The sequence below is a fragment of the Cnephaeus nilssonii genome (genome assembly GCF_951640355.1).
Source record: "Cnephaeus nilssonii genome assembly, chromosome: 11".
Classification (NCBI taxonomy): Eukaryota; Metazoa; Chordata; class Mammalia; order Chiroptera; family Vespertilionidae; genus Cnephaeus; species Cnephaeus nilssonii.
In genome coordinates, this window is record NC_137082.1 from 61035305 (window position 1) to 61048819 (window position 13515).

A 13515-nucleotide genomic window follows, 5' to 3' on the forward strand; every position below is an offset into this window, starting at 1 on the left:
TTAACTCTTTGAAGAGTGAGGGGTACTGCCCAATATTGTAACACCTCTAAGTTTGCCCCGAACACACAGAGCTTGATAACCATCATTTGATTTGAGTAGCAAGGCAGTCTATGGGGTATGACCCAGGTGTCTCAGGGGATATCTTTCCCTTTGCTCATTTGCCTACAGATCTCAGGAAGGTAGAGGACCCTTATTGAATGAGATTTGTGATGGGGTCATGATGCTGTGGTTCTAAGGAATTGAAATACACGGGTAAAATCTTTCACTATGAAGGCTGCTTCTGAGGCAGACTTGTATTCTGTGCCTCTGACCCAAGGGCAGAAGAGCCAGTTCCAGAATGGCCTTTGTCTTCAGGACATATTAGGAAAAGTTCACTCACTCCTAACCAGCCAGGTATGCTATTTACTTGTGCCTGGAATATCAAACTCAGCTTGTTCAGAACCAATTTCACGAATTGGGAAATAGGTGGATTTTATCTTTGACCTTATACATGCTGTGTACTTCTGTTCATTGTTCCCTAAGCATTTTCAGATGCACTCTCTTATCAAACCTGCTCTCGGCTTATTTGTCCCCATTAATGTGGACAGATAACTTATCCTAACACATGCAATGATATTTGGCCTCCAAAATAGAACTTGCCTACTTCATCTGTAAGGATAATGCTGCTTATGTTGTTCAAACTAGGTAAAATAGATGAGAGCTAAAACCTCCACCGTAATAACAACAGATTATAAAAACATGATGATATGTCAAAATTTTAGTTTATAAAGGTTAACCATGTTCCTTTGTTTGTATAATTTTTTTACAAATTAATTTTAAGAATATAAAGAACTGGTGATTACATTACCTATTAGAATAAATTATAAGTGAATAGAAAGCTTTAAAAATGAATAATGCATATACATGAAATTAAAACTACAAATACAAGACATTTTATTAGAAAGTAAGGTTATACCTATTATTAAAATAAGAAAGATAATAGCTCTGTTTGATGTCAGAATTGCTGATCTTTCATCCATGTTATTACCCTTGTAGAATGAGAAATAAAAGTAATATAACTATGTAAAATATTTCTACCGACCAAATAGCAATATTTCTTTCATGTAGATCTAAACAAGTGACTGTAGATACATATTTATAATTGGCATTGAAACCCCTTTCTAGTATAAATAATCAGTAGAGAATATACAGATGTTAAAATATATTTCTGTTTGCTCTGGCCCGTGTGGCTCAGTTGGTTGGAGTGTTGTCTTGTTCACAGGAAGGTCAGGGGTTCAATTCCCTGTCAGGACACATACCTTAGGTTGTGGGTTTTATCCCCAGTCACAGAGGCAACAGATCAATGTATCTTTTTCTCATTGATGTTTCTCTCCCTTTCTCCCTTTCTAAAAACCAATTAAAAAAAAAAGAAAAAAATATTTTTTTCATTAAATAGTATATGTTGTTATTTCACTTCTCTTTAGATAGGCTATATTGCTATTAATTTGGATCATGAGTTTATCATAAATAACATTTGATTTGTTAATGTTTATATCTGGTTAATTATCCATTTTAATTACTGAAATCATATATGCTATATGAGGCAAAATACAGAAATATATGATAAAATAGTTATTAGTAGATTTCCTCAACTTTCTTTCAGTCCCTTGCCTGGAGATAATATATAGGTGTTTATCCTTCGGCGTCTCTCTCTATGCCCATCTAGAGATATAAATGTCAATGTATGTCCCAGATCTACTCCTTACTAATTATAACAAAATAAGATCATATTGTACATAGTAGTATTCTGCAAACTTACTTTACATCTCTAAATATTTTCTGAACATCTCTTTGATTGCTAAAGTCTAATGCAATATAAACATATTTAACTCATTCTTAGTAGTAACTATTTATTATGCTGGAGTATCTATACCCTAATTATTCAGCCCTCCTTTTTTTGATGGATATGTTCTTGTTATTTTCTATAAAAAGTAATATATAAATAAAAATCTATATAGTTAATTCCTTATAATAAAACATTTTATTTCCATAGATTACACTTTTAAGGTAGAATTGGTGGGCCAAAGTGCATTTAAGATATTACTAGATCTCACATTACTTTCCAGAAGGCTTGCAAGTTACTAGTAAACTCCCGCAAGGTGTGAGAACAGAACTTTCCGAACATGCTTTTGAGCACTAAATATTAAAGCTTATTTAAAATTGGTTGTCAGTTTATTGATTTAGAAATGGTATGTTACTATTTTAATTTGTATTTCATTTTCTTTCATGTGTTTATTGACATTTTTTGTTTTGTTTTTCACCATCAGATTACTATTTTATATTTAGGATGATCTTTTCCTTTTCAGTTTGTAGGAATGGTTTCTATTAGTAGGGTTATTAATCATTTGTTTGTCATATATATTTTATAAATATTTTCCCTCATTCCACCATTTGCCTTTTGACTTTATTCGTGGTACATTTTAAGGAGAAATGTTTAAATTGTATGTAGTTAAATCAATCTTATTCTTTAGGACTATCCATATATATTAATATATGATAAAAGTTTCATTAGACTTTAATTCAATCCAAACATAAATTTATTCATTCTAGGTAGATGGCCAGATATGTAGTAGCGTAAGTAATTAAACCATTGTTTTCCTTGTGGTTTCTCACTTTCCAATCTTGTTTTAGAAGGTATTTTTCAACATTCTCTTGCTCATTTATTAATCTATTCAACAAATATTTATTGATACTCTATTATTTGAGGGTAACTCTCCTAGGCTTTGGGGACACAGTGGTAAGTACTCTGGCCTCATGAACATCGCTTTCTAATTTGTATCTCCCCATTGCTTTGCAATGTAAGGGCATATTTACATGAAGCAAAGCTTGAAGAGATTCGTGGAACAGTGTAGGGAGGAAGTTCTACAAGTAAGCATAAACATTAGGGCAGACTTTACAAATAAACTGTTTTACTCAGGATGTTTTGGATTGCAAGTAACAGAAAGCCAGTTCATAGACTAAACAATAAGGAAATTTATTAACTTGTAGTAACAGGAAGTCCATAGATAAATCACACTTTGCAGTTTGTTGATTTAGTGGCTCAGCAATATTACCAGGGACTTTAGTTTTTTCTAAATCTCTCCTGCATTGGCTTTAACCCAAAGCTGGTCCACTTCATAGTCATAGAAGCAACTAGAAAAGGACACTTGTTCAAATATAACAGAAGGGAGAGAGAAACGTTTTCTCAAACATAGAATATAAGTCCTTTCTTTCAATCTGTTAGGCTAATTAAGTACCAGTAATGATAACTGGGAAATTTTTATGAACTGATTGACTTAGTGTCCTATTCTTAAACTTCACTGTACTTCAGTGATGTTGGTTTACATCAGAATCACCTGGGAGGCTTTTAAGTGATAGGTTGCTGCCCCCACCCCAGAGTTCATGATGTAATAGGTTTGGGGTTGGGCTCAGTAATTTATATTTCTAAAAAAAATTCCAAGTGATGCTAGTGTTGCTAGTTGAGAAATAATGATTTGGAGTAATGAAGATGCACCCTTGCACTACAAACCTATTAGAATGGCCAAAATCCAGGACCCTAACAACACCACTTGTTGGTGAGTCTGTGTAGCAACAGGAACTCTTATTCATTCCTGATAGGAATACAAAGCAGCACATTCACTTATCAAGACAGCTTGGCAGTTTCTTACTAAACTAAATATGCTCTTAACATACGATCCAGCAATAGTGCTCCTTCGTGTGTATGCAAAGGAGTAAAACTTATGTCCACACAAACACCTGCACATGGATGCTTATAACAGCTTTATTCATAATTGCCAAAACTTGGAAGCCACCAAGTTGTTCTTCAGTCAGTGGGACAAATAACCTGCGGTATATCCAGACAATAGAAAAGTATTCAGTGCTAAAAGAAAGCTATCAATCCATGAAAAGATATGGAAGGAATGCATATTACTAAGTGAAAGACGCCAACCTGAAAAAGCTAAGTACAATATGTATAATTCCAACCGGATGAGATTCTGGAAAAGGCAACACTATATAAACAGTGAAAGGATCAGTGGTTGCTAGCGGGGAGAGAGGTGAATAGGAAGAACAGGATTTTTAAGGTAGTGAAAATACTCTGTATGATATAATGGTGGATACATGTCTTTATACATTTGACCCAACCCATAGGATGTGCAACACCATGAGTAAACTGTAGTGTAAACTGTGGACTCTGGGTGATGAGATGATATGTCAATGTAGGTACATCAGTTGTAACAAATGTACCACTCTGGTGGGGGGCAGATTATTTGAAGGGACAGGGAGTATATGTGAAATCTTGGTACTTTCTGCTCAGTTTCGCTGTGAACCTAAACCTGCTCTTTTTAAAACACACACACACACACACACACACACACACACACACACTACATGTATTCTTGGGTATAGGGATGGGATCAGCTGTCCCTGACCCACAAGTTGTGGACAATTAAATAGCTGAATGAAATCAGGGATTTGGGGAGCTATTGGGAAAGAAGAAAGGAGAATGAATGCTGGATAAGAATTGACAGGGTCCCTTATAGTTGATATGAATTGAATGAAGTACTTGTAGTCAAATTACTGTTGAGAAATTGGATAAATTCTTCTTGTAATTTTGAGTAAATTTGTTGAAGATTAAGTACTTATACAGTATACTATGAATCAGAATTGAGATCTGCAAAGAACCTTACTTTTCATTAAAAAAAAAAACAACTCTTGATTTTAGTAGAGATAATGGAAAATTTTACTATAGGGGTTACTTGGAAATCCATTATTCGTACTCATTGTGGATCTAACTTGGAGTCCAGTTACAGTGAGAGAAATGTATGGGACCTGAATTGTTTAGAGGCCATTGGGATGCAGTTCTCCCTGGGGCTCTCATACTTTGGCACATCTTGCCAGCAGAGGCCCTGATGGCCTGTGTTCTGGGCTGTCTTTTCAGGAGTGTTTGTATGGTGAAGAGCCTTGGAAGATAGAGACAGTGCCTGCCGCTGGAGCAGAGGACAGGCTGTCTTACTGTTTGGTATAATATACTAAAGACAGTGTACCTCTCTGGAGCAAAAGGCAGACAGGTTTGTTTACACCCATAAGAAAAGGTTTGGGTTTCCTAAGCTCGGGGTTCTTCAGATGTAACCCAGACCTCCTGCATGTGCAGCTTGACCTGGACCCTCTGTATTGCTCCCATGAGACTTGAGGGGCAAGGGGACCATCAGCAACTTGAAGCTCATGCTACTGGCTGAGTTGTTAGTAATGAAGTCCTTTATCTCTGACCTAGGTGTCTCACATCTTCTGCCAACATCTGTGAAACTAGGGCAGGTAACTTGTTAATGTGAAAGTTGGGTAAAATCTCAGACCCTTCACAGTTCTTTTTTTGTCCCTTCAGTTCTTGACAGACTATATTTACAAGAAAAAAACTTTGAGTTCTCTATCATTTCATCTGACTCCTACATATTACTGACTGGGAAGTTGAGACCTGGATAATAGTAAGTCGCACAGTGCACAGCTAGTCTATTTGCACATGTGAACAGCGAATCTTTTTGCACAAGTACACAGCCAGTCTATTTACACATGTACACAGATAGCCTATTTGCATAGGTGCCCAGCCAGCCTACTTACACAAATGTACAGCGAGCATTTACACAAGTGCACATCCAGTCTGCACAAGTGCACGGACTGTTTGCACAAGTGCACAGCGAGTCTGTTTGTATGAGAGCACAGCAAGGCTGTGTCCACAAGTGCACAGTGAGTCTGTTTGCACAAGTGCACAGCGCGTCTGTTTGTATGAGAGCACAGCAAGTCTGTGTCACACACAAGTGCACAGTGAACAAGTCTCCTGCTGCAGAAGCAGCCCTCAGAGCCAGCACTCGAGGCTCTCGGGGCACTTTGCTTTTTGCCTCACTACAAAACCTGGCTCTGTGAGTAAAACCTGTAGTCCTCGTTTAAGTCAATTTAAGGATGTGGTTAGACAATAAGAACGTCTCATTTCAAGATAAAACCAGATAAAATGGACATAAATTGAGTGGGGCAGTTAGTTGTATATAGCATATAGATATAACCTGACAGGGTTATTCAGCCCTAAGAGGTACTTGGAAGAATAAAAGATAATTATCTGTCAGAGTCATTTAGGTGTAACGCTACTAAGTACAATGTGAGATTAGTTGACCTTCTCTACTATTTCTCAAGTTGTATGTTTGCTTGTTGCCCTAATTCTGAGGCTATGTGGCAGTTTATTTTAAATTATAAAGCAGAACTCTGCTTGACCAGCAGATATTAATATGCCTCCTGCTAAAAGGATATGTAGACTTAGAAAGGTGGCCACTTTAACGGTTTTGTCCTCAGTTGCGCTCTCACATTAGCAAGTCCAGCCTACTCGCTTATTAGGTGGACATTGGTAACGCTTTTTTGTTTTGACGCATTAGATGCATATTTTTCTCTTTAAAAATAATTTCTTAGTACTTTGAAATTATAACTCTTGTTCCTTATTTTATCAATATTATATCTGACCCATATATACCATAGTACTTTGAAATTATAACTCTTGTTCCTTATTTTATCAATATTATATCTGACCCATATATACCACATATCAGCTTTAATTATTTTTAAAGTTTATAAATTATTTGAAAACAAAGACATACCTTTTCACCCTCAGAATTGCCTATAGCGACTTTTGAAAAATAACACTTTTCTATGGAAGTTAAGAGAACATGGCTCTGGGCTCCACACCTGTCATCCACCCATGTCAAAGAAAATTGAATGTTACCTAGGTGACCTACCCACGAGCTGGCTCTTTAATTTCATTGTGGCTATTGGAGCTCTCACTGTAGTCAAAGAGAAAAAGGAAGTGAGGGCAGAGAAATGATTGCTGCAGGTGACCTGTATCCAGCCCACAGAGGAAATCATTGACCCTCCATGCAGCTGCCTTTGCAGGCCACCTTTGTCTAACCCTGTCTGGGTGTGTAAACCATACATGCATCCCATTCTAGGATAGAATCCTGAAGTATCTAAGGATGATTTTTAAAGAAAGTAGCAATGTAGGTTAATCTGTGTAAAATTAGAGAGGGTTTTGGGAAGTAGAAATTCCAAGTTAGCAATTTATAATTCTTACTGGTAAGTTCACCAGTTGGACATCTTTGGAAACATTTTAATACCAGGTTTAGAAAGGTGGACCTAAGCTATTCTTTTGGACAGATTATGAATCTAAGATGATTTAGCTGAGACAACTAGTTAACATGTTCTGTGGTAATATATTTATTAGTCCCAATGAAAAATAAGTTAAACTTTCATTCCCCAAAGAGAGTATAGCTCATAACATATTTGCATTATGTATCTTTATCCAGCAGTTATGCTCAGAAAATGACATAATTTTAAAATAATTAATAGCAGAATTCAAATTAAAAAAACAAACAAACAAACAGAATTGGAAGCTATAGACTGGTGTCTTGGTATTGTGGTTATGGTCCCCTGGTCACCCTGAGGTCTGCTGACAGTGTGGAGGGCACCCAGGCGAGGCTGTGAGGGGCTGCACTGGCATTTCAACTGTAGCAGCTTTGGACCCATTTTGCTTCCTGACTGAGGACTGAGGGGTAAGCAGCAGGGTCTGATCACTCCCGGGTGTGCTCCTACATCTCCATGTCCCTGTCCTCAGCCCAGCTCAGAGGAGCTCCGGGTCCTATCTGCTAGATCTGCGGCCATACCAGGTGTGCTGTCTATTTGATGTCTTTATTTAGATTACCTGTGTAGCTGTGACTCTTCATCCCTAAGATGCAGCTGAGCATCTTTCCCCACAGCCTTCCCTGCCCCATGCCCTTGAGCTAAGTATTGGTCTGCAGTGTCCCTTAGCTCAATAAATATTTCTACAAACTTCCCACTCATCCCAGCCAGAACCTATTACTCACCCTTGATTCTTTCCACTACTTCATCCCTACACTGAGTCAATCACTGAGTCGTACCCATTCTTTCCCCCCAAATGCCTGGGTGTTTAAGAGGTGTATCTGCAGTGCCTTGCGTTAGCCTCAGCCGCCCACCATGCTTCTCTGTGCATCCTTCTAGCTCATCATCCCAGAGTCCTTCTCTCCCCTCCAGACTTTCTCTGTCCCATAGACAGAGATCTTTTTAAAATGCAAATCCAATCATACCATGTCTAATAAAAAAGACCATAAAATGCAGACTCCTTCCCATGCAGCTGCTGCCAGCACTTTGTGTCCCCTTCCCTGCTTCCTTTTTTAAAAAAGTGGTAAAAATTGTATTTAAATACTTTTTAAAATAGAGTGTTTTCAAGACTCCAGGTAGACATTTAGACCCACGATAATACATTCTGTGGCACTTGCACGCCATGAATACAACAATCCCAAATGCCACAACAACCTGGCCACAGAGGTATCTAGCGCCCAGGCCCACTAGCAAAACCTCCCTGCTGCTTTTTGCCGCATCACTGCTCTCACAGCCTGACATACCCGGTATGGATTTTGCATGTTTGTCTATCTCCCTCCACTAGAACATAAGTTCCGGGAGGGCAATGCTTTTGTCTGTCTGAATGCAGTGCCCGCGCCATGGAAGGGATGAATGGCAGGTGTCTTTCCCCCGCTGCCCAGCCCTGGCCTCCCTCTCCATCAGCTCTCCACACTGGCTCCTGTGCCATCTCGGCTTCAGCTTTTATTGTACTTCTTCCCTTTCCTGGGCTCAGCTTCTCCTTCCCGCCTAAGAAACAGCGCTCTCCCACTCTTGCCTTCTCTTCATACCCCTGCTTACATATCCCTTCCGCGTGGAGGTTGTCCCTAAACTACCTCTAAGCAAGAGAACCATGCGTTCCCCTGTAATTTTAAACATCAGACTCCTCTCTTACCCTGGAAGCCTCAAGTCTTCAGTAATAATGCCTGTGGGCTCTTGACAAATATTTAGTAAATGGATCCATGGCATTCAGAGTCTGAATGAGAAAGGAATTACAAGGTTTGTCCCTCAAAGGAGCCAGTTACATCAGTTGGAGTGCGAAGTCAATCTAATACGCACCTCCAGGCATCCTTTTCTCCCCCCACCTGAGCTGCCCGCTGAAGGCCTGTGCCTCCCAGGCACACCCCTGGGGAACATCGTGGCACAGCACTTAAGTGCAAATGAGGATCAAGTATACACACAGTGCTCTCGAGTTGTTAGAATCAGGGGCATTAGCACAGCCTGGGAAGGTCTTCACATTCCCGATTAAACACTTCTGACCCACGCTTCCCCCACCAGCTTATATTTCACTCACATGGGACCTTTTCTTCTCCCCTGAGCAAATCGTTCCGGCTTTCTCTGGCATACCTCCATGCCTTTTCACATGCTGTTCCCTTTCTCAAAACTTCCTTTCCCCCTCCCTTCTGCTGGTCAGCACCTCCTGTGTGTAAAGGAACTGTCAGGCTTTGTCTTATTCACCACACCGAATCAGGGCCCTGTCCGTCACACTTGAGGCAGATCTTTATAATGGCATTTGTCTCATGTACTCTGCCTGTACACGGTGTGTCTCTGGCTCCACATCCGTCTATAAGATAAGGAAGACAAAAACCGACCTTTTCATTTTGTGCGCAAGAGTGCCAGCACATGCTGCGGGCTCAGATGTGTTTCAGGCAGTTAAAGAACTGTCCCTAGTTCTGTCTGGGTCCGCCTGCTTTCTCCTTTAACACATTTCCCTGTCTTCTTTGCCACCAACCTTCTTGGGGAAAATAATCTGTGGAAGGTCATTATCAAGTTATCGCAGCACTTATTTAATGTGTGTTTCGCTGCTTTACTGTCACATTAAAACGTGTGGCAGTAAAATAAAGTAATAAAACTGTCAATAAAAGTTCCACTTCCACTCAATATTTAATGCTAAAGAGCAAGAGGCATTTCAGATTTCCATCCATAATAGTAAAACGGCATTATCAAGGTTGGTAGGCAGTTTGCCTTGAGATACTGTGAACTTGATGAATAAAAATGTCAATTGTTAGACTACAGTGTAGTCTAGAAAGCTGTGCGTTGCAGTGTTCCATATGGAACAGTCCCCGGAAAAAATCAGGATGTGAAGTAGCCCCATGCCACAAGGCCACCTCGTGTTTTTAAACAAAGGGCAGTGATGGCTGCTGACCAGCAAGCAGTCATGGAAGAATCAAGGAAAATGAAAAATGCCCCCGTGATACCATCATTAGTGCATCTAAGTTATAAGGTACTGCCACATCCATTTTCCTCCCTAACCCCAAAATGATTGGGAGGTAGATAACAGGATTCTCATTTTCCAAACCAGGAAGGTGAAGTTCCAAGATGGTTAAGGGACATTCAAAGGTCACACCGAACTGAGGTACAATTCCACACGGGGCTCTTTCTGTTACAACATGTCACTTCATTGCTAGGCAACTGAAAACTGATACAATTTTTGAACCAATTCAAGTTGATGCAAATGTAGAATATATTTAGAAAGCCTACCATTATAATTCCTAATCAAATTCATGTGGTATCCTGGGCTAGGTGGGCTTTAGAATAGTTGTAGTCTTGACTCCATCTAAGGGGGAGATGAGAAAGGCAAAGGAAAGTTCCTTCAGAGTGGGGACACATGTCTAAAACCTTGGGCCCAGTGCTCCTGAGAGTATAAAACTTTCAGAATTCACAGGAAAGTTAAACCTTTATTTCAAAATTGTACTTTGAACTTGAAAGATAAAAAGGAGAGCTGTCTGAGGGCCAATGCTCAAATAGATGGACTAAAAACATTTTTAAAAATTCAAGAATGCTTATCAGAATTTGAAATGAATGTGGTAACAGATCCCCTATAGTTCAAGCCTTCAGTTCTGTGTAACAGGGTTTAAAGAAGCTTAGCTCAGCCTAACACACACAGAATCAAAGACTTTTGGAGAGTTTTTGAAATGTGTTTTCGTTTTCTCAGGGAAGAGAAAAGCAGATTCCTTACTTTTATGTACCTGGTTGCCAAGGAATATTTTATATTCTGTGGTTCAGGTCTATTCTTTGAGCAACAGAGAGAAACACAATGGCACATATTCAAATCTGTGATTGGCCAGCCACCACCGGGGCAGTGTTTTGCCTCGCTGCTGTGTGCCAGAAAGAGTGAGCATTGTTTCAGGGGAGATAGAAGCTCAAGCCCAACACTGGGAACTGGGGACCTGCATCCCCAGCCACGGTCCCTGCATGAAAGGGCTGTGATTTGTCAAGCAGCAGGGGCTGGAGTTAAGTCAGCATCAGTAAGCAGTGGCAGTTAAGTGTGTACTGGCATGGTCCAAGTTGAGCCAACATTGTTAACCTTGGAAAGTATCTTCATGCACAGTAATTAATAGTGATGTTCTAATGCCCGGCCGACGTGGCTCAGTGGTTGAGCACCGATTTATGGACCAAGAAGTCACAGTTCGATTCTCGGTCAGGGCACATGCCTGGGTTGCAGGCTTGATCCCCAATAAGAGGCATGCAGGAGGCAGCCAATCAATGATTCACGCTCATCATTGATCTCTCTCTCTGTTCCTCTCCCTTCCTCTCTGATATCAATAAAAATATAATTTTTAAAAAATAGCAGTGTTCTAAATTAGTGTCATGAGCAGAATTATGTTCTCCCAAAATTCAGATGTTGAAGTTCTAATCCCCAGTCCCCAGACTGTGACTATATTTGGACATAAGGTCTTGAAAGAAGTAATTAAAGTAAAATGAGGCAAGTAGGTTGGGCCCTAACCCAATATGACTGATGTTCTTCTAAAAATTGGAGATTAGCACACATACACACAGAAGGAAGACCATGCGAAGACATGGGAAGATGGCCAGCTGCAAGCAAGCCACGGAGAGAGGCCTCAGAAGGAACCAACCATGCTTTTACCTTGATCTTAGACCTTGCAGCCTCCAGGACTGTAAGAAAATAAATTTCTGTTGTCTCGACCACCCATTCTGTGGCACTTTGCTATGGCAACAATAGAAAACGAATACAGTTCTTAACCCCAACGTAGAGACTGGCAGCTAAACACAGCTCTTTCAAGCTATGGCTGTACCCCCAAAAATCTATCTTTATTTCCCTACTCTCCACAGTATGTTTCCTGAGAAACGTGTTAAAATTTATGTAAACCCTTGTGGGGTTGTGTTTAAATATGATTTTATAGAGGTTATTTTTACATTATAATTAGAAGCAGGTTAACTTAGTTTAGTTTATGTGAGTCACTTGAAGCTGACTAAGCCATTGGTTAAAAAAAAACAAAAACAAGTAGAGAAATCTTTACTGTCTTTAATTGTTCTTAAGTTATTAATAGCATAAGCTCTCCCATCAAAATACTTACTATATAAAAGATATGAGAAACAGTAATTAGGGAAGAGCAGTCATGTGTGTTTCTTGGCACCCTACCTGTCATTCCACTGTGTATTGAGCGGAGGACAGACCAAGAGCCAAAAGCTGTCAGTGAATCTGAGGAACAAAGGATGGGGAGAGTGGGGACCACTGGACTCCAGGACACATGGCTGCTGTTCAAATGGAGGGTGATGTTTTGATTTATTTTACCTGGCTTATAAAAACCTATGAAAAGTGAATACATTTAAAGCTCTATTTAATATCATGCTATCTAAATTTTAAAACATATCATTAAGGATTAAAAACATTCAGAGTCAACATTGTTATGATTCATTTTTGTTCACAATGCATATTGATTTATTTTGAAATGTTAAGTAAACAAAAACTTCTCTTTTTTTGACAGCCTTAAAAAGCATATATGTAATTTGAAAATAACATATTTAGAAATACAACAATCTGAAATTTTTGGAAAATAAATGAATTTTTTCATTAGTTTATTGTTTGGCAAGAATGAATAGAACCTTTCTATTTTTGATGAAAAGAAAAGTCATAGTGAGGGCTTTAATTTTTTTATTGTGGTAAACATGCATAATAATAGTTATCATCTGAACCATTCATAAGGGTACAACTCAGTGTTATTATATATACTAACAATGTTGTATAAACATCACCACTATCTATACTGAAAACATTTTTATCATTCCCCAAATAAAATTCTGTACCCATTAATAAGAACTCCCTTCCACCCCAACCCCTGGTAACTTCTAGACTATTTTCTATCTCTGTGAATTTGCCTATTCTGGGTATTTCATATAAGTGGAATCATATAATATTTGTACTTCTGTGTCTGACTAATTTCACTAAGCACAATGTTTAAAAATCTATCCATATTGTAGTATATATCCAAATTTCATTCCTTTTTATGACATATATATATATATATATATATATATATATATATATCACATTTTATTTATCCATTCATCTGTTGATGGGTGTCTGAGTTGTTTCCAAAGCTGCTATGAATATTCACATAAAAGGATCCATTAAAATCCTAAGGGATTTTGACACAAGTTAGATTTAGGCCCTACAAAATTTTAGGTTGGAGGAAGAGTTCAGTGGAAGCATGGGGAAAATCAACCACAGAGTAAATAACTATTGCTAACACCTAAAATTTAGAGAAAAGGGCAACTTTTCTTAGATGGTTATGTATGCCTTGCCTA

The 13515-nt window shown here is 38.8% G+C and overlaps 1 protein-coding gene and 1 long non-coding RNA gene across 3 annotated transcripts in view; one reads left to right on the plus strand and one right to left on the minus strand.

The window, feature by feature from the left end:
- The window catches only part of PTPRM (protein tyrosine phosphatase receptor type M), a 642938-nt gene that overhangs the window by 317663 nt on the left and 311760 nt on the right, over positions 1-13515 (plus strand). The window lies entirely within an intron of this gene.
- On the minus strand, positions 931-13221 carry LOC307107761. Its single transcript, XR_013814254.1, has 2 exons — positions 6530-13221; positions 931-6463 (listed from the first exon to the last, which is right to left on the minus strand). It is a non-coding gene; the product is annotated as an uncharacterized lncRNA (long non-coding RNA).